This window comes from Cupressus sempervirens, chromosome 9, assembly GCF_028749045.1.
Source record: "Cupressus sempervirens isolate cs-2001-9-10 chromosome 9, ASM2874904v1, whole genome shotgun sequence".
In the NCBI taxonomy this organism is placed as follows: Eukaryota; Viridiplantae; Streptophyta; class Pinopsida; order Cupressales; family Cupressaceae; genus Cupressus; species Cupressus sempervirens.
Window position 1 is genome coordinate 214,091,562 of NC_143126.1, and position 23,474 is coordinate 214,115,035.

The following is a 23,474-nucleotide window of genomic DNA, read 5'->3' on the forward strand; positions in this document are numbered from 1 at the left end:
AAAGAGAATGGGGCAAGGTAATGTAGTGGGTAGCTTTGATATTTTTTTTTTGAATTATAAAAAATTGATAGGTAGCAAACCCTAGGCTAGTACCTTGCCCTATAGCTATATGGAGTTTAATGCTAATGGGGACTGCACCCAAATTTGGTAGGAGAGGATTAGAAACTAGATTTAGTGATGGCTAGATAATCATAGGAGTAAATGCCAAAAGTTTTGTTGTTGAGAGAAGGCCATAAGATTTGCATTGACATATGCATTTATATGTTTTTATATTGAGTTTATTTAATTTATATTGCATAAAGAATTACCAAATGATTTTAGTTGAGATTCAAAGGGGAATAACTTAGAGAATATTCTCTGTGACTAGGGGAATTTAAATTTTTCTCCATACATTTTCCAAAGAGGGTTTTTAACTCCTAGAGATACACATTTTTCATTAGAAACCAATTTTGTCTAAGTATTGACATGGTTTGTTTCTTGCCATATATATATATTGTTATACTAAGAGTGACTTCTAACCAAATGACCACATTGATTCCTTCAACAAACATACCAATACAAGGAAGTGCATAAGGTTATATTTTGTCTTTCTCTTCTATCATTTGTGTTTTATAAATCATCACATAGCAAGGTATATGTTCCTTTATAACCAGAATTCATGGTAATGCATAATTCTTAATAAAATTTTGATTGTGTCAACTATGAATTTTAACAAGAAGAGAGATAACTTTATGATCACAATGTAGGATTTGTATTTCCTCTTAATACTTAAACATCAAATTGGGAACTTCAACATATCAAATTGCTTTTCATTAACATAATTGAAAACTTGAAAATTCATAATTCAAGACATTATCTATCATTCCATTTTCTTACATACATATGCAAAATTTGAAATCACATGAGAGCAATACAAGGAGGTTTTCATAATCTTTTTTTTTCTCTATTATTCCTCCTGGTTCAAGGCTCCATTGGGAAAGAACCAGTAAGAAAACTCGATGTCTTTGCCAATACATTGAAATTCAAATACATTCTACATAATATTGCAATTCAAATGGATTCTCTTCAAGGATTTTCCCAAGAGAACTTTTCCAATGTCTTCAATGCATCAAGGGAACCATGGGAGAGACAAGAACCAACATGGAAGTAAAACAACACAATAAGATGAACAATTCAAGCATGCATTCCCAACCCAGTTTGCACAATAATTCCAACAATGAACCAAAATAGCGGGGGAGGTGGATTTTCTCAATAGGAGATGTCAATCACCATACCATAACATAGCCGTTTCGGGGCCAACATTCAAGAACTTCCATTCTTCTACAAATGCCCTTTCGGGGCCAATATATCAAGGGTATTCATTCCTTCCCTTCTTCAAGAATTTTTCATGCCCAAACTACAAGGTAAAAACACACATACTTTTTTTTTTAAAATAATATAATAATTAAAATGCTCAAAGCTCGATAAGGTTATGATAACAGTTTAAGTATAGGTTCTCTACAATACATCTTAAGTTTAAAAACTTGTGGGGGAATACATCGTTAAGATTTTGAAACTTTCGTTAAAAGATTGATATCGATCATTAATCACGTTATTATATTAATTTCTTAACAATATATTAAAAATTATTTAAATAACAATGTCAATGAATTCGGGTTAAAATTAATTGAAACTATTTAATCAAGTTCAACTATAAATCTATTAGACAATTATCAATTGACAATTTAACTGATATTAAAAAGTCACTTTAAGAAAATAATTAACTAGAATTTTATATATATATATATAAACTTTAAACATTTCAACTATTTTAACATATTAATTGACTATCAAAATCTTACTAAATATAAATTTAATCAACTAACAACTAATTAATTTCTAACTAATTATGAAATTAAAGCTTTCAAAATTAAATAAACAACTAAATTAATCTAAAAACCTAAACTATCTAAATCTAATATTAGACTAGCTATAATTCTAAACTTAATTATATAAATTAATCAAAAATCTAAACTTAGGTAAATTAAAATAACTATCTTTACTTAAATTAAAACTAAATTAATTTACGTCAAAATTAAACAAACCTAAAAGAAGTTACAACTAACTAAAAACTATTAACAAAACACAAATAAAAAAACATAAATTAATCCTAACACTAATACTAACAAACTAATATGATTAAAACTAACTAACTACAATTAAACAAAACTAAACTATAATCAAAAACTCTAATATTAAACTAACCTACATACTAACCTAACACCTAACTAACTCTAACCTATACTAACATTAAACCCTACTCTATCTCTACACCCCGCCCTACATCCCCCCTACCCCTACTCCATGGGCAGTGCTTCCCAACGAGCACTTCCCAAGTGTTGTCCTTGGGACAATGCTCTGACCAACCAAAACTCAGTGCAGACCCACAAAAAGGTGGCGGCCAAAGAGTATGGGAAGACAAGGATTTTAAAAAGTTTAATGCTTTTTTTTTTTTTTAAATAATTTAACTCCCATCCAAAACATGAAGTAAGCACTCAGAAGTAAAGGAGAAGATGGGGGATGTGACATGGTGGCAGGGTGATGTCACCCTCCCCATGATGAAAATTGACTTTGTTTTTAAACAAAAACCATTTTAAATTGCACAACCAACTGACACCCAAGGAAAGATGAGCAAGCATTTAAGACATAAAGATATGTAGTTAGACTTAGGATATTTTAAAAGTTTATTTTTGCATTGATATATATATATTTATTTATAAATTTTTTAATTTAAAAATATTTTTCAACCAAAATATAAGAAGGAATATTTTAAAGATTCTCTATTGCAATGGGGAAAATAAATTTGTTCTCCATACAAAAACCAGAGACTTTTTACTCTCTTTGAACTCTTTTTTTTTGTCAATTTTTTTCTAAGTGTGGATTTACAAAGTAAGGTATATTTTTTTTTTGAAGGGGTATATGATTTGAATGGATTTAAAACATGGAGTTAATAATTGTGCCACAATAATACATGATTAATTTATATCTTAAACAACTCGAATTGAACTATCAACCATAACCATTTTTCTTTCCTCAACATAGTTTTCATTTTTAACATATAAGGAAACTTGAGAATTTTACTTAATTAAACCATCATCATTTCATCCTATTTTTGATGTGCATCCATCTAATTTAAAATTATGATTAAATCACATGATAAATAATTATACTCAATAACCAATTTTATTGGCAAACCTGATTCAAAGGCTTAGTCGGGAAAGAACCAGGAAGAAAACCTGGCTTCGTTGCCATTACAACAAGGTTTTGAAATACACTTACATAATATTTCCAATCCCAAAATTACAAAAATTTAATTGAATTTCTCTCATGACCCTCATCAAGGGTTTCGCATCATTTTTCTGCAACACATTTCTAAGAACCGTGGAGAGAACATAATCTAATTAGGTGACAACAAACATGACTAAGAGACAATTCAAACATGCATATTCATACAAGGTTTTCACAATAGGATTCACAATGAATCAAAACTAGGGAAAGGCGGATTTTTCCAACAGGACATGTCAGACACAACACGAAACCAGGTGCCCAATCGGGGCTATAAATCAAGAAGTTTCGTTCTTCCATTCTTACATGTCAAAACTCATACGTGGTTTGTGCTGACAGGTAGGAGCCCATAACACCCTACCCTCTCTCCCTCTTCTCATCCTGAGAAGAGACTCTACACTGTTGGAGTCCAACTAAAAGGACCTTTCCCAAAATTGGTCACTTCTGCCCTATCCAAGGGTGAGTAATACCAAAACACCCATACAAGAAAATATCAAAATTCAAACATAAACATGAAAGAAAAACATTCAAAAAAACATGGTTCTCAAATCTTCCCAACATACCCACAAACATACAAGCATTCAAACAATAACACGATAGCATAAGCATGAAACAAACATGAAAATCTGTACAAGGGAGATGAGAATTCCTACCTTCACAAAGAGGTAATGGCAATAAACAAGTTTGAGTAGAGCTTTTCCCTTCCTTCCTTCAATCTTCCAAGACTCCTCTCTAAATGTAGAGATTGGGTAACAACCTCCACTACTCCAAGAAGGGCCTCTAAATAAGCCTCAAACTCAACCACCAAAGGGAGCAATAACTTCTCCCACCCACCTACAAATCTAGAAGCTCCTAACTCAACCCACACTATGGTTAATCACTAAGTGGAGGTGAGGTGAGACAACTGATGGTAGCCATAGTCAATTTTCGCACAAAGGCAAAAAGAGACTTTTTGAGTGACCTCAAAAGTCAAAAAAAGGGGCTTAAGGGTTGGAAAAGACCCCCAACCGATACCCATACCCCTTGGGTATAATTATTTCATGTTTTGAAGCCTTAGAAAAGGGTTAAGAACCAAACAAAAGCTAGGAAATAATTAGGACCAACTAACAATTCTAACAATGCAGATTAAGCACTAATCCAGATTAAAGATGACTAAACTCAATTAAGAACCAAATTAGCAAAAGATACTAACTTAATCTGACTTAGGTCCAAGGGTTACACAGCTAACCCTAACTAGCACGCTAAAGAGCATAAATAATTTATGAGTGTCAAGTGACACTAAAAGAATACAATTACGAACATTAACATTCACTGATCACACAAAAATACATACATACATCTCATAATTAAAATACTTGAATTACGAACAACAAGGTTTTCAAAATTAGCACATAAGGATCAGTTATGTTCCTCCATCGATTATCTCGACTAAAATATCTAGACACTCATTGCACACATCGGTAGTCCCATAAAATCACATGCACATATGTATATATGTATCAGAAATTCACATAAATTTAAACATACATCAATCAGGGTTTCTCTCATTTCTTAACCATTAAAATCTCATAAATCAAAGTATCAATCCTACATTTACTGATTTCATCAACATACATATACATAAAAAATTAAATGACAAACATCAAATATCTGAAATTAACATCACACAGCATGAAATAATATAATATGTTTTAAGCATCATATAATGTCTCGACATCTCGAGTCGTGAGTATCAAAATAATAAAGTAACAACTAAGGCTACAAAGGGTTGGGGTGAGGCCTCATATAATTCAAATTTTCATACAAGGTATGGGATGACAAGTAGGGGCCCATACATCCTACCCTCCTTCTCTCCTCTCCCCATGAGAGGAGACTCTACACTATTGAGGTCCAACTAAGGCCCTTCCCCCAAACATGGCCACTTCTTCCCTATCCAAGGGTGAGTGATGCCAAAACAATCCTCATGAAATCCCCTCAAAAACACAAAACATCAAAGCAAGCATGAGAATAACATCAAAAGAAAATAAGTTAGATCCCTCCCAATCAACCCCAACACCCAAGCAAGCAATACAAAAACAACACAATGCCTTATGCATGATTTAAACAAGATTCAAGCATGAAAAATGAAGAAAATAATTCAAAGAAGTGAAGAACTCCTACCTTCACCAAAGGAGTTATGGCAAAATGGTGGTTTGAGAAGAGATTTTCCCTTTTCTTCCTTCAATCTTCAAACTTTCTCCAAAACTAGAGATTGGGTAACAACCCCAAAACTCCTCCAAAATGCCTCTAAGTATGATCCTTAACTCAACTAGACTTCAAGTAACCTCAAGATGGAGTTTGAGTCACCAACTCAAGAGGGAGACAATCAATTTTTGCAATCAACCAAAAATAGGGTTTTTGAGTGACCCTAAAAGTCAACCAAAGAGACTAAGGGGTTGGAAAGTGCTCCCCAACCACATCCTTACCCCTAGGGTACTTAAATTTAATGTTTTTAAGAATTAAAGAATTATAGGAACTAATAAAAGCTAGGAGAATAATAAAACCAAATAACAATCTTTTAAAGATAGACAATGCAAATATAGCACAAATGAACAAGGTGTTTAGTTATGTCTTTCCATTGGATTTCCTAGCTAAACTTCCTGCACACTCATTGCACACATCAATCGTTCGAGCAACACACACACACACACACACACACACACACACACACACACACACACACACACACACACACACACACACACACACACACACACACACATGCGCACACGCGCACACAAACACACACACATATATATAGATAAAACTACACATCAAGAAATTCATGTAATTTAAAACATCCATTTTTCTACAATTCAATTATTCATTAAAATTGGAAAAATTTAAAAGGATTAGTTTTGCATTCATTCACTTCATCATCATAAATGTTCATAAAGCATTAAATGACGAAAAAAATATATCTAAAAGTAAAGCATCATACATCATAAATAGCATAATAATGTTCAGTGCATCAAATAATGTTCTGACATATCGAGTCATGAGTATCAAAATAATAATGTATCATCGATGCTAGGATGGGTCAGGGTGAGGCCTCACATTTGGTGCCTTTAGCACCTTAGTAGTTAAAAATTTATCTTGGCTAAATTCTGATCCATGAAATAGAGTCATCGATAGAAGAATTCTTCAAGGCATTTATCTTTTTACCATCTACTAAATTATTCACAATATTAAATAGTCTTAATTCAATCTATTACACTAGATGCTAATGTGTCAACCCCATTAAATTATATCCTTATTTTAATATGTAAACATGTTTCTTTGTAGTATTTTATGTAATTAAATACTATAACAGAGCCTCCACAACAACATTTCCCCTTTAGTTAACCATATTTTTAGTTTTATCTAAAGTTTCTTTGATTTGTCCATCCACTAGGAAACTATTTTTTCTTTGGAATAGAGGGGATTGGATTACTTAAATTCAAAATTAAAATAGTTTGGATATCTAGATGTTAGCATTGTTCCATTATAATTAGTGAATAATATGAATAGTTATGACCACCTGCATCTTTTGCAGAGACTCATATAGAGTTTTCTTAACCAACTGTCCTTAATCCTCATTGTTCTGGCTTGCATCTCATTCAAAATTTGATATCTGATTAAATGAATCCCTCTACTCTACTATTGACTAGTCATTCTACAATGAATGCTAGAATCCTAGACGTAGATGAAACTATCATTGTGAATTTTCCCTTTCATATTGTGGCCCACAGAATACTAGGGAAAAGGACAATCTGGCCTCTAAAATTATATTTGATGTTATAATTGTTATCATGTCACAGTGGTGATAAGTTTAAAGAAATGTAGCTTAATTTATTAGTGCTTGGAACTATCTTAGCTTGATTTTTTTTTTACTTGGACTAGTGTTTTTAAAGTATGAGATTTTAATCGAATCATATGAATGAAGATTACAAAAAAAATCCTTTTCTCCTAAGCTAGTGATAGATTTAATTCTAGAGCATTAAAATAGTCTTAAAAAATTTTATTTAATTTAAATCTTCCATATGTATATTTTTAGTAGAATAATTATTTTTTTATAAACATTTATTTTATTTTGTAATACTAGTTTAAAAAATTCTTCCATAAATTTTAATTAATTTTTTTTGGAAGAGCTTGAATTTAATGAAGTGTGCTCAAGAAAAAGATTCTAAAGAAATCATTTTTTCTTGATCTTGATTTTAGAATATTTATGTTTGAGTGATTCTATAGGATATCTTATATACAACTCATTTTTTTGAGTTACTTTTTCATCTTTTTCATGCTTGGTTAGTCTAGGTGAGATGATTAGAGGATGTGAATCTAGGTCATTTTGAGATACATGTCATTATAGTTTCCCCAACTTATCACATGAGTGTTAGATGCATCCTTGAGCCATAAAATTGTAATATGTCTTCTTGGAATGATGTATCAAATAAATTTCCATCTGATGTACAAATGGAAACTAGTCATGCATGTGAGCATTATCATATGATTAAAAAATTAGTTATTTTCTTTTATTTTCTAGGCTCCCATGGCTATTTTCTTGGATTTGTTGTTATTGGTGATTGTTCAACCTCCGGTATTCCTATTTTATACTGTCCAAACTTGGGTGTTCTGTGTGGTGGTATTTAAGCACTTAATTTTTTGAGAAATCTTTTTGAACACAAAGAATGTTTTCATACATTTTGTATAATTTCCTTCTGTAGATGTGCTTTTTCTTAAAATTATATAATTTTGGGGTCACTTTTTCCCATATCAATAAAAAAAATAGCGATTGGCAACTTGAATATTTTAAATGTTGTTAGCTAGGAATTGACACAAATTAGATCCATGGTATGCAAGACTTGTGCTAGCCACATTTATTTCCAAAAACCTACAAAAAAATCACAAAATCAACATGGTTTGGAGTGTATTTTAGTTCTACATTGAATTTATGTTGCAAGCTCTTTTTCCTTGGCTATGTTTAATATCATCTTACATATATCTAATAAACTTAGCACTTGTATAAAATTGAACATTTGAGTTTAGTTGTTAATCTTGTGTTATTATGTAGTAGTCTAGTTCACTAAGTTTAGATCTACATAGCATAAATTTTACATCTAGACATTAATAATAAGGTTGTTTTCCTTTATCATGAGAAAAAATGTTTTGCTGGCAATTCTTTCCAACAATTGTTAATTAACATTTATCCTATAGCCTTTGTGAATTCTTATGAATCTTTTCATTTATATTTTCATGCCTTAAATTATATTTTAAGGGAGTTAGGGAGGCAACACCAAGCTACATCTAGAATCTATAATAAGATTTTCAAAATATTATGTCTAGAACTACTCTTGAGGAGATGCATGTATAAATTATTTGTTATAAGATCTCAAGAAACTTGAACTAAGTTAAGTTATTCCTATTGTGCAACATTGTTATCACGCTCATATCAATGGAAGATCTAATAAGTTAACTTGTGTTAACCACACAATAGATGATGTCCAAAAGCTAATATCAACCAAAAATTTCAATAGAACCTCACTCTTACATTCAAGACAACCTTGATTTTTATCCCATTAGTTTGGAATTAAACTATAGAAATGCAACTCTTGTTCTTCCTTTAGTCTTTTTACATGTCTTAAGATGTTAGGACTTAATCTAGAATCCATAATTGATTATGAGCTCCTTGGGTTTCGGGAACCACATAATGTCCCATTTTTCCTTTTTTTGTTCACTTTAAGGCTCATTTAACTTGAGTGTAGTTCCTATAACCTAGTTGGATTTTATTTTATGTTCTAGAATTTATTAAAATATCCAACTTTTCTAACATGATACTTTTTACTTTTTTTGGCACTTGATCGAATTTAGTAGTCATTAAGACATGCTTAAGAGTAATGAAAACTTGTTGATGAAGGAAAGTACTCATTCTTTTCAAAATCCTCAATGTCATCAAGGACTAGCACTAGACTCAAGTCTAGAGTGAACTATTGAACCTCATAAAAAGTCTAAATAAGATTAATCAATGTGATCAATAAGGTTGAGAACTATCATAGGTTTTGGAGTTTCCTAAAATACCAAAAAAAAAAAAAAATTCCTTAAAAAATAGAGAACCTCCATTTTCTTCTTCTTCTTTTTAAGTTTCTTTATATTTTTCCAAATTGTGTTAAATTTAAAATGGAGAATCTATCCATTTGGGAATTGTTTGAAAGACGTAATCTTTGGAAGCTCTCATACTCAAGCAATTTTTAAATTTTTTTCTATGATATGGGATCATGATGGTTTATAAAGCATAAAAAAACCTTCAAGTAGTTTTGTAGCAATTTAATGTGTTACTATATTTGCAGTAAATGGACTCATTAGAGTGTTGTGAAACTTATCACTTGAACTAGACATTGCAAGAAAACACAACTAAAGTGACCTTGGGCCAATTGGAGGATGGAACCTCTGATATGGATAATTTAGATCTATTTGATGAACTTTTAAAAATCTTGAATGAACCAAGATTTGATTATAAAGGCTCTTTTAATTTATGATAAAAATTTAACCATTGAGATAACTAATTAGAGACCTAGAGGAACTTGGAGAAAATTATTGATCACTATAGGGAAAAGTTGTGCCTAGTGAACTAAGGGGTACTCACTTTTCAAAAGAGAGTGTGTTGTAAAAAAGAACAAAGCTTTCCCAACTCTTAACTAACTTGGTGAATAAGAAATTCACCCAAGCATGATCAATCACCAAAAATGTGCTAAATGTTTCCATTTGGATTCAAGCCAAGATTGAGAACACAATTTCATGTAGTTTTATGTGAGGGTGTACTAGATACTATTTCTACATGGTTTTCATGAGTATTAATACTTAGGTTATATTTTGCATATTTTTAGAATGTAAGGTTTATGAATATCATTTAGTTATTTTTGATGTTAACATGGTTGTCATTATTGTCAAGGGTGGGTGCCAAAAGTTGAGTACCACTTTTGGGCAAAAAGTGGAAGTGTTTTTCCTATTTTTTAAATTTCCTATTACTTAATGTCAAAATTTAAGGCACATTAAGATTGAATCTAGAAAAATTTCACTAGAAAATGTAGTACTCAAAGTCTAATTTTCAAAAATGTAATTTTTTACAATACCCACATAGTATAAATTACATTTTGGTAGGCATGTTCTAAAACTACTTTTTCAAAATGCTTGTTTCAAGATCATACTACACACATGTACGACCACCCTTTTTGGAGAAAACTAAATAAATTTGTGATTCATTTTGGGAAAGGTACCTAACATACCAAATATCTATGAGAATATTTTTCCTTTTTTTTAATTGAATATATATTTTTTATATTTTTCATTTGACCACAAAGTGGATTTTGAAAACTTCTAGTGTATGACTACCATAATTTGATCAAAACTTCACCTTTTTTCATTTTTTTTAAAATATTGGATTACATTCTATGTAGATTGATGACATATAATTTATTTCTCAAAAAATGTAAAATAAAAAATGTTATTAAAATTTATGTTAACTATACTATTTGAATTCTAAGTACCAATTTGGATTAATAAATATTGCAAAAATACTAAAATAAATTATCTCACTAAAAAAATTACATTTTTAGAATCTAGACATAAAGAACTATAAATGGGTTTTTGTTTCGTCAAAAAATTCATTTGAAAAGTCCTCCAAAAAATTGTGGCAAGGCAAAGTCTTCATGTTCATTTGCCTTAGCCAAATTTTTATTGGCACAAGCATAGGCTTGGTCCTACCAAGCCTATCCCAAGTCAAAACTCAATGCAACCCATGACTTGTGAAATTTGAATTTTAACAAATGGGTACATCTTTTAAAATGGGTACCCATTTTTGAAAGTGGGTAAAATTGAGGTTTTAGGTGACAATTTTTTTTAGAAATTGGTACCCGTTTTAAAAATAATGGGAAATTGTTTTGAAATGGGAACCCATTTTGAAAATAGCGGGTGCCCATTTTGAAAAATAAATGTCTACCCATTTTTTGAATTTGGGATTAGGCATCCGAGCCTAAAGTGTGTACCCATTTTTTAATAAATGGGTACCCATTTCTAGAAACAAAGTTTTTCCTCCTAGAATTTCATGGTTTTGGTACTCAACTTCTTGAATTTACACTCAACATGCTTATCTCAACCTCAAGCGGTTCATTAGTGTATTGATGATTGTACACTAATTCATTTCTAGCAGGTGAGTTATATCGGTTAGTTATGAATTAATTATCTTTCTCATTAATAACCTAAGCCTTATATATTGTTCCTAACCATTTATTAAGAATTTATTTTTTTATGCTTTATGTGGTTGTTTGTATCATATTGCTGATTGCATGGAGCTTATGTTTTCGGTCAATCCATTGTGAAGTGTATGGATAATTTTTGTCATGATAGTTGTGCTTAGTGTTCTCATCATATCTGTTGGCACCAAAGGTCATGGTAGAATTTTGGTGCACTTGAGGATTGTTGTAGTTCTCATGGTGGTGTGTCTGATATTACATCATTTTTGGCTGATAAGTTTATGATGGGAGTTATATATATATATATATATATATATATATATATATATATATATATATATATATATATATATATATAGGTTCATTTTCAAGATGTATAGTGTGTTATAATGGAATAGTTTAAGATTACTGGGGTAGACGAAGGGGGAGGGGGGAATAGGGAGCAGGGGTGAGTCTACAATCCTTCAAATCTCTAAAACTCATACCAAAACTTATATCATAAATGATAACACTCGATAAAACTTTTAAAATGCATATGGAAGACATGAACAATAAATTAACTTAAAAAAAATCCACAAATATGTAATATGACATGATTTTTTTTTTTTGGAGACCCTAAGAATAAAGGGAAAACCTCATTGGTAATTAAAACCCAAAATCTCACTAGTGCACCAATAAGATCTTCCCTGGTAATAGCTTGTACATCACCAAGTTAGGGATGTACCTAGTTAGAAGTAGCTATAGCCTTGTTAGAAGCTAATAAGAAGTTTTGTTAGGGACTACCTCACAAGGATTTAGATCTCATTTGGAGAAATCATCTTGTTAAAGGATTTCCACTACATATCTATTAGGATTCTATTCACCCTATTAAAGGTGTCCTTGTGAATAAATTTCCAAGTCACAACTAGTATATCTCAATCATAGATCTCAAATTGACACATTAGATCTGATAGGTTCACTTTATTCTTTGATTTATTGCTCTACCAATCCAAAAAATAACTATATACCATCATAATCACTATTGAAATCATTTTATCCACCGCTTTCTCTCTATCTTCTATAATCAATTCCACCACTTGTATTAATTACACTAAGTTGACAGGGTAACCTTAAAGTGTATTACCAAAAATACCTCCAAAAATCAACTTCAATTTCATTTACAGATGTGCTAACCTAGAAAAATGTGAATGCAAATGTTCAAGGTTGGTCCTCCAAAGAAAACCAATAAAACATTACAAATGACTATGAACTCAATTTCACAAAACCATTTTGACTTTCAAGTTGCTCTATCAAAAAATGTTAGCAAATTTTAACAAAACCTTGTAAATTTGAAGCTAAAAAATGTGATGGTATACATCAAACCTTTAGACTTTGTAGTATCTAGATCAAAACTAACATTCTATGGTTTACCATGAATATCACTACAAACAAAAATATCCTCAACTATTTTTCTTGTCACTAATACACTTAAGTACTTAGAAAATCTTTGAGAAGTGCATAATACCATTGGTATGCTTGAATAAATGCATAAAATAAAATATGTTTCCAACAATGAAGAAACCTAAAGTTATTTGACTCCCTAATATCATGATCTAATATATATAATACCAACATCACCTTAGGCATTGGTAGCAATATCAGTGATGCTTGGAAAAATTGTTGATGTAAATAAAATAGTAAGTAGATAATTAACAACATACAATACACCAATACTATAATTGGGTGCTTCACCTAAGAGTAACTCCCATGTAAAATATTTTCTCCTCTAACTCCCCCCCTTTGTAAATAATGACAAACAAAAAAAATCTAAACAAAGAGTGATTTTATTTATGTAGAGTAGTCATTTTGAATTACAATCTAAAAAATATCTCTAAAATTTTGGTCTTTAGCACTTGTATGTTTGTATCCCATGCATTTTGTAGTGTTTTTATGATTACTACCTATCCTCATATTAGATAGAAAAGTGAATCTAATGCTTCCATATTTCTTATACCAAGTATAGATAATAGCACTTCTTCTTCCTTAACACCTTTGCATTATTTCTAATTTGGGAACTCTTATTTCGCAACACTTATTTTGACTTCAAATATCTAATACTTCAACAAGAATCTTACCTCCTTAAACTATAGCCTCCTTCAATTTGGTGACACCAAATTTCAATGATGTTCCTTGTTGTATCATTCAATTGTTCAACCTTTCAATTACCTTCTTCTCAAAATATTTCTCTTATTTTACCACTGCAATAAATTGCAAGCTTTCCATTTTTCCTTTTGCAAATGAGACCAGAAGTCTGAGATGGTTTATATGGGCAACATTAACATCATAATGTGCCCTTGGTGATAGGATAGTCAATAAATTCTTAGATTCTATTATTACATGTTCATCCTTTCTCTTTTGTTATTTCTTACCACTAGCCTTAAGTTTTGCAACATACTTTTTTTGTTTATCAATATCATAGAACTTAAATCAATAACCTTACCAATGTCCAAACTATCACCCTTGATAAGTTTAATAGGTTCAACTTTGACTAAATATGTAATAACATTTTCATTTCCTTTTCTTCTAGTAGCTCATTCATCATTAGTGATCTTTTCATTATTAAAAACCTTTTCTTGATTGATGGTCTTAACATGTTCAAATTATTTTTTATGTTCTACTCTTCCTTCATCTTCATGACTAGTTGAGATTGTTGCATCTTCTTTTTCAACATTACAAGTTGTTCACATCACTTATTCTTGATCTTTATTACCTTAACATTGCTCAGTGTTAAGGTCAAATATTTCAACGTCAAAAACTCCTTCCAAGTCTTCCTCATCCTCTTCATCACCCTCTTCTTCTTTGGCATCCTTATATTTTTCATTTTTCTATTCATTATCATCAACATGACATAAATGCAACTTTAGATTATTCTTATCTCCTTCTCTACAAACTTTGTTTGACCATTCATTAGTTTTTCTATCCTCGACTTGTATTCCATTAACTTACTTCTTGTTTCCTTGATTACTTCATCAAATTATTCCTCAATGAGCTCTGGTTGTAGTGATATTAACAATTCATCAATTATCTTATGATTCTTTGTCTTGGCATTTTTCTACTTAAACTCTAACTTGTTATGTATTGATGAAGTAATTTGATCTTTGATATCATATGGTGATTTTTTAATCTTGTACATACTAAAGATAACAACATATTCTAATGTTTTCTTTTTTCCCTCATTGAACTTATCATAGTATTTTTTTTACTCTAACTAGAAATCCCTATCTTTTAGCTTTCTCAACCATACTATCAATAGAAAAAAATTGTTACAAATTTATTTTAATAGATTTGATTATGGGTTGTCCACTTACCTTATATTTCTATCCAATGTCCTTGAGATTTCTTTTTTCTTCATCAAACTTAGTACTCTCATCATATTGTACTTCATTTCACTTTTTCCTTATTACCTTCTATTGACATTAAAGTCAATTTGTCTATTAGTGGCTTAACACTTAGTCAGTTGGTTTCATTGATACCAAGCTTATCATTTTTCTAGAAGTGTTAACCAAATGTTTCATTTTCTACTGAGCTAAATAGTCAGATTGCAATTCATGTTGAGCTTCATAATATCTACCTAGCATCTAAGATAGTTTGCAGTATTTCTCGAACATAACAGAGTCTACCAAGCTTTCCTATAGAAGTGATAAAGATATTAGTGTTAACTGAGCTCTGTAATGTTAACCAAGTATATCAGTGTCTACTGAGCTCACAATGTTAACCAAGTGAATAGAGTGTTGACCGAGCATCACAATGTCAACTGGGCATTTCAATATCTATCAGGTTTCTCTGTGTTCATCAAGTCATGCAGTGCTAACTAAGTTCATGCTACTTGAAGTGATCAGTATGGATCAAGCTTCAACATTAACTGAGTTCCAAAGTCTACAGAGTGTTGACAGTGTTTTTTAAGTGTTAGAACATCATTGAGTTGTCTTCAAAACCTGAGTTATAGCAATAGGTTGACTTTGTGAATTATGATGAATTTGGTATTGTAGCTGAATCCATAAGATAATTAATTGGATCTGTATATATGTAATGTATTGTATTATACCCAAAAATTAAATGTAAAGAAGTAAGAAGAAGACAAGCACAAATTGAAGAAGGCTATAAGCAGTATATATTATTGCAAAGACTTTTTTATCATAGTATGGTGATCATTGCAATTCAAGGAATCTCATTTAGCAAATCAAAGTTGTTGATTAGAGATTAGCTATTGATTCATCCTAATAGGTGCATCAATCAAATCCTTTAACCAAGTGGACTTAACATTATTTTTCTAAATCTCCTAACAGAGTGCATGCTTCATTGTAAGTTTGTAAAATACTTCCACAAGGTGGACTAATTTATTTCTCCTAATATGGAAGGTCATCAAAAGTGGCCAATTGTAAGCCTTAACAGGCCAAATTTATACTGCAATACTAAATCTTGTGGGTATCATCCCAACCCTAGTTTTACTTTCTATTTGGAAGGTTTCTAGGTCACCATATCTTGTGTCAAAGTGTTGTGAATATTTTATTTATTTCATTCTTTCATGCATACAATTAGATCAAAATAGTAAATGAAGTATTAATTGGTTAATTAAGTTTAAAGTTTTATTGGTTCCTGATTCACCCCTCCGCTCTTAGTAACCTAGCCTTCCTTATATTTATAAGAATTGGTATCAAAGATTTTAGTTCTCACATCAAAAGTTTAACAGCTTGAGAAAAGATCAGAAGAAATGGAGGTATACAGGCTAGAAAATGCTATTGAGAATGTAAAGTTGGATTTGGAATCACCCATTGGACAACTCAAGAAATCAAAGCAGCAACTCTCTTAATCCTTGCAAAGAAGGAAAGATCTTGCAACATAAATGAATGATAATCTCTACATTGAAGAAATAATTTAAGACTTATGCCAAGAAATAAATTTAGATGAAGCTAATATAGCAATCAAAGACTTGCTTGAGAGGAATCTCAATCTTCAAGAAGTCGAAAAGCTAAAAAGAGAGCAAGAAATCCAATCAGTCAGAATGTGTGAAATCATGGAACAAAAGGACAAAGCCAAAGAAGAGATAAAAGAAAAATACGATGAAATACATCAAGTATCCCATCAGCAAGAAAACTATATTGATCAACTCAATGATGAAAATCAAGAGCTTATGAGCCTAAGATCAAAGAATGAAAGACTGCTGAATGATCTCAACATTGAAAAATGAACCAATGAAATGATGGTGAAATCTCAAGAAAACATGAATCAATTGAATGAGAAAAATAAATTTAGACACAAAGGAAAAGTTGGATTAGGATATACAAATGAAGATGAATCATCTTAGCAAGGAGCTCAAAAAAATAAAAGACTTGCTTGCAATCATTGTGGTAAGATAGGTCATACATCAAATAACTATTGGAGAAATGGTAAAGCAAAATTCAATAGAAAGTGTTACAATTGTAGTAAGCATGGACATAGAGCAAGTGAATGCAAAGAGAAACCTAAGTTTGAAGGAAGGTTTCATAATTGCAACAAACAAGGACATAAATCTTCAGAGTGCAAGACCAAGAAGTGGAACCTAGTAGAGAAATTTGTGAAAGGAATAGTTGGTTGAGACTATAACACATGGTGTAGATGTCACTACTGTGGTGCATATGGGCACATTGGAGAAAATTGTGTAAAACATCACATGAGGAAGAGAGACACTACAAAGAGATGTTTTTTTATGTATAGAGCTTGGACATCTTGCCAAGAAATGTATGAACATATGAAGAATTGAAGATAAAAAGAAAGCAAAGGCTGACAATATCATAAAACAAATGAGGCAAAAATGGGTACAGAAGTCTCTAGAGAATGCAATCCAAAGTCTTGAAATTGTTGACATCCAAGCCAATGAGTTGGGTGACTCAACCATTTCAACTTAGACATCCATGGAGATTACTAGAACTAAGATTCATTAGAAGACATCCCATACCAGTTCCATTCAACAAGAAAAAGATCCATATCAACATTCAAGATACACAAGGATCACTGAGCTACGATGATAGTTGAAGACCTTACTATGTAAGGTTGGGTTGCACCACATATTTACCTAGTTCTGGATGTAGATGACAAGTTGGTGACTCTACTGAGTACCAAGTTTAGATTGAGTGGTAGTAACCTTATTGAGTTCAAAGTTCTTACCAAGTTAAAGATGTCTTTCGAGCAATAAATACCAAACTAAGTGGAGGACATCCTATCATTGAGAAAACATTTATACGAAGTATTAATGGAAATTGTAAAAATAGAATTTTGTTAAAAGGAGGAAATCAAATGTATCATTTCATTGTGAACTTCCAGAGTTTAGAGAAAATAGTGATTTTAGAGCCCCCAAGCAATTTGAAGTTGTTGTTGTTAAAAATTTCTCTCGTGTTCAAGACCCTACCGAGTAGAATGGTGTCTTCTAGCAACAAAGAACAGAAAGGTTCAAAGATATTGGTTTGTGGAGTGGATTACAAGGTTCTTGATTCAAATTGACCCCAGTAATAGTAGAGGAACTTGACTAGTCGAATCACATTCACAAATCCCTCTAAAGGTACTTCTAATTCAAAATATTAGGTCATTTTACCACTATTCAATTCAAGAGCTTGGAACCCTAGAATTGAACTAGGAATTTAATAAATTATGTGTGGATGGTTCTTTAAAATTTGAATGTAAATATTTGGAGACAAAGGGTTTAACACACATTATGCATATGATAAGAGATTTTCAAGGGAAATGGATTAGATACATTTTAAGAAGAGTTCATGAAATGCATTTGCAGTTGGATCACCCAATCTAGATCATAAAGAAGATGATACACAGGATTATTGGGTTGTCAATGTTGAATAAAGTGACTACTAAAACCCTAGGTCAAGTTGAACTAAAAAAGAGAACTCTTGCTGAGTAAGATGGTAGAGAAGTGAAGTTGAATAGTGTGACAAACATGGAAATCAAGTTTGGGATACATGTGATTGCTCACAAAATATATAGCTCGAGTAGACTAAATAATATTTCCTATGAAGCAGTTGACCTAGTGCTAAAGGTGGTGAAAATAAATTTATTTTTTGACCTAGTTAAGCTACTATGAATCAATTAGGAAAAAAAAAAAGGACAGTATCTATGTCTCAAATAAAAGTCTATGTAAGTTTGGTTCTCTTTCAACCTATTTATTCTTCTATGTACAATTTTTTTTCCCTTCTAAAGGAACTATGGAATGGAGGAAAGACACACCTGTATTATATCAAATAAATGATTTCATAGAGAAAATGGGAGAAAATTTTGAGAGTATAACGAATGCCTACTTTGAAACATTCAAAGAGAAAATGTAGAGAAGATATAGGATTCCTAAAAAATAAGTAGAAGACTATGAGCAAGATATATGTTTTCTTGTTGACTATGAAAAAGTTTATATCCAAGCAATTGGGCCAAGAGTGGCATGGGTAAAACCTTTGAGTTGTGAGGTCAATATTGATGACACTAAAGACATAATTGAGTCTCTCCTAAATGAGCGAGTAGATCCCAATGCTCAATACTTTGGAACATGTGAGGAGGCAAAATCTAGGATTAAACTTGAAATCAAGCTACCCTAGGTAGTGAATAGATGAAGAAAGAGTATAGAAAAAATCATGAAGTACACTAAGTCATCAAGCTCTCCTCTCATGTTGACTAAAGGTAAAGGAGATGACATGGAAGATGAATATGAAGAGGAGAATGTAGAGGAAGAAAAACCTAAAGAAGAGGAGCCTCCCAAGAAGAAAGGGAAGGTTATAATAATAAAGACTGAAAATTTTTCCCTTGTTGTCTTCATAAGGAGATCCACCAATCTAGTAGAAAACTAATGTTGGGTGATGATGATGAAGAAAATCAAATCGGGTGATGATGATGAAGAAAATCAAATCATACTTCAAAATATTTCCCCTACCTTTGAAGAGAGACTAAAAATAATAGGAGGAGGAGGCATGGCATACTTAAAATCACTTAAGTATAACACCAAGAGTGTAGTAGAGAAGAAATAGATAGAATATGCCTTAGTAGAAAAAATGGCAAAATGGAAGTATTCCCCTAATGAACTGGTCAACCAAGTTCCTAAAAATATCCTAAAAGAAGTTATGCCAATTTGGGAGAATGCACCCAATGTTGCTAAGGACATTAGAGAATAGACCCTGAGGCAACTTATGCCTAATCTATCAAACAAGGAAGTCAAGGAACCATTGAAGAAAAATGAGTAGAAGCTTACTCCAAAATTCAATACATTTTGGATCATATCAAAGAACATAGAGTCTTTTGTGAAATCCAATACTATTGCATGGAAAAACATTTATGGGTTGCACAAGACTAGTGGCCATGTTTTACAAATTGATGATAAGGATGGTGAAGAAGATGACATGGAAGAGGATGTAGAAATAAGAGATGATGAAATAGAAAATATAGATATTGATGATGTTGATGAGGAAGAAGAACAAGAAGCTATAGGAGGAATTCTTCCAAGAATTTGAAGTATTGAGAATATTGATGTAGAGAATATAGAAGCAGAGGTTATGGCATCTCTATCTCACTCTCTAAGAAAAGTCTTAGTATAATCTAGCTCTAAGAAGGCTTCTATTGAGTTGGTTGTGGTGAAATCTACAACACCAAGCACTCAACCTATCTCTGGAGCAGCATTACTAATTACTTCAATGAGCAAGGTGTCTAACACTTCATCTACTAAGAAGAAGACTCAGATCATTCCAACATGAGGTTCCATTGAAAAACAACAAGCTATTCCTATTTTTAGTGTTACTTATATTGTTCCTACATTTTTTTTTCTATTTCTATTGTTTCCACTATTGTTTCCACCATGGCTAATGCAATGATAGTTGAGACTCAGTCTCAACCAAATACTAAAGTTTTGAATAAATGAAAATAAATTATTTCCTCTATTATTTATAAGGAAAAGGGTCAAGAGGTTGAACCTTATAAGGAAGAGATTAATCTAGAGGGGAAAATTTTAATACGAGATTGGGATCTTTCCAATTCAACTCCTAATTAGATGGATACCCTTGGTGAGCTCTAGAAGAAAAGAGAAAGGTAGAAAAAGCTCAGAGAGGAAAAGAAAAAGAAAAAGTAGGTACTTGAAGATGTCAAGAGCATATTTTTTTATTCTCTAAGCATTGAGCTTGATGAGAAACAACCTATTTTGGATCAACTGGTTGAAATTATCACAAATACAATGAAGAGCTGAATGGACAAGAAAAAATTCTATAGAGGGTAAAGAGAAAATTTGAGAACAAATTTTTGAACAAAGTAGCATAGAAGATAGCTATTGATCAGGTAGAATTATCTACTATTCTTGTTACATTGGAAACATATGTCAATAATGTTGATTCTTTGTTTGTCAAGTTGAGTGACACATCTATCTTTACTAAGGATATTAAGGATAAACTATCCAAGATAGACGAAGATATGAAGGAAAGTGCACATCAATTGTCAATTGATCCTAGTTGTAGTTCTACACATTTTACAAAGATTAGGTACTTGATAGATCTCTAGGCAGAATTTTTAAGGGAAGAAGCCAAAATTAGAGCTACACTAGGAAAAATTCAAGGCATGATTCTTCCAAACATGGATGTAATGCAAAAACATATTGCACATGCAAAGATATTGATCCATGACAATAATTTCTCCATAGTTGACCACATGATGAAACTTTTAGTAGAGGTGTAGATAGCCTTGCACGCATCTAACGTATTACAAAAGAATTGGGACAAGACCATGGCAATCATTTTGAAGGTACATAATGATTTCTTCTCACATTTTGGTATTAACTCATAAACATTTTGCACCTTTGGCATTTATGTCAAAAAGAGGGAGAATATTATTTGCATAGAAGAAAATATTATCATACTCTAGATATATGTATGGAGGAGAGACATATGTATGAGGGAGTAGTAATATGGAGACGTGTACATATAGCATAAAATATGTTTACAAAAGAAATTTTGAAAAATAAAAATAAAAAGCATAATAAGAAAAAAGTAAGAGGTTGTCGAGCTACAACAATAGACATTAGTAAAAACTAAGTTGAAGATCTAGATTGATGACTAAGGGAGTTTTGACTGGTAATTTTGAGAATTCACATTTTTGGTATGATAAGTGTTTTTGTCACTAATGCCAAAGGGGGAGAGTGTTAACATTAAGGTCAATTTATCTATTATTGATTTAATACTTAGTTAGTTGGTCTAATTTCTACCAAGCTCTATAGTTGCTACCAAGCTTATCATTCTTCTAGAAATATTAACCAAGTGTTTTAGTTGCTACCAAGCTAAATAGTTAGATTGCAATTCATGTCAAGCTTCATAGTATTTGTCGAGCATCTGAGATAGTTTATAGTATTGCCCAAGTGTAGTAGAGTCTACCAAGCTTTCCTATAGAAGTGATGAAGATATTAGTGCTAACTAAGCTCTATAATGTTAACCAAGCATATTAATGTCTACCAAGCTCACAGTGTTGACAAAGTGAATTTAGTGTTGACCGAACATCATAGTATCAACCAAGTGTTTCAGTATCTATCGAGTTTCTCAGTGTTCACTGAGTCATACAACGATGACCAAGTTCCTGCTACTTGAAGTGATCAGTATGGAGTGAGCTTTAATGTTAACTAAGTTACAAAGTCTGTTGAGTGTTGATAGTGTTTTTTTGAGTGTTAGAACATCACTGAATTATCTTCAGAACCCAAGTTATAGAAATAGGTTGACTTTTTGAATTATGATGAATTTTGTATTATAGCAAACTCTAGAAGATAATTAATTGGATTTATATATATCTAATGTATTATATCATATCCAAACATGAAATGTGAAGAAATGAGAAGAAGATTAGTGTGAATTGAAGAAGGCTACAAGCAATATATGGTATAGTAGAGACTTATTTATCACAGTAAGGTGATCATTGCAATTCAAGGAATCTCATTTAGAAAATCAAAGTTTTAGATCAGAGATCATCCATGGATTCATCCTAAAAAGTGCATCAGTCAAATCCTTTAACCAGGTGGACTTAACAGTATTTTGCTAAATCTCCTAACAGAATGCATACTTCATTGTATGTTTGTAAAATCATTTCACAAGGTGGACTAATAGTCCTTATTGCTCCTAACAAGGAAGGTCATCTGAAGTGACCAATTGTAAGCTTTAATAGGACAACTTTATACTATAGTACTAAAGTTTGTAGGTATCGTCACCACCCTAGTTTTACTTTCTATTTGGAAGGTTTCTAGGTCACCATATCTTGTGTCAAAGTGTTGTGAATGTTTTATTGCTTTCATTCTTTCATGAATGGAATTAGATCATAATAATATATGAAGGATTATTTGGTGAATTAAGCTTAAAGTTTTATTGATTCCTAGTTCACTCCTCCCCTCTCAATAACCTAGCCTACTTTATATTTCCAACACCTTCTCCTTCTTCTTCTTTGCATTTTGGTTATAGTGGACTCTTTTGATCTAAATTACTCTAGCATAGTAGATTTATCCTTATAAGTTCTAGATATCTTGACTAGGATTTTCTTTCTCTTTCTTAGTGATAGTACTTTCTCTCCTTAGTGGTAGTACTTATGGTAATTCTTTTACTAGGTGTTCTGCAAGTAGTTTTAGTAGTTTCCATCTCATCAATACATTGAATGATAATTCTAGTCCTAGATTGTCCATCTCCTTTTGTTTCAAGCCTATAATTTTCATTATGGATGGCTTCAGGTGTGAATCCTTTCTTAATAGAAATCTCTTCTACATCTTTCCTTATTTTCTTCTTAGTGACTAGTTTCTTCAACATCTCTCTAACTTCTACCAATTTTTCCTTGTAAGTTCCAAATCTTGGAGTATTGTTTTAAAAATAC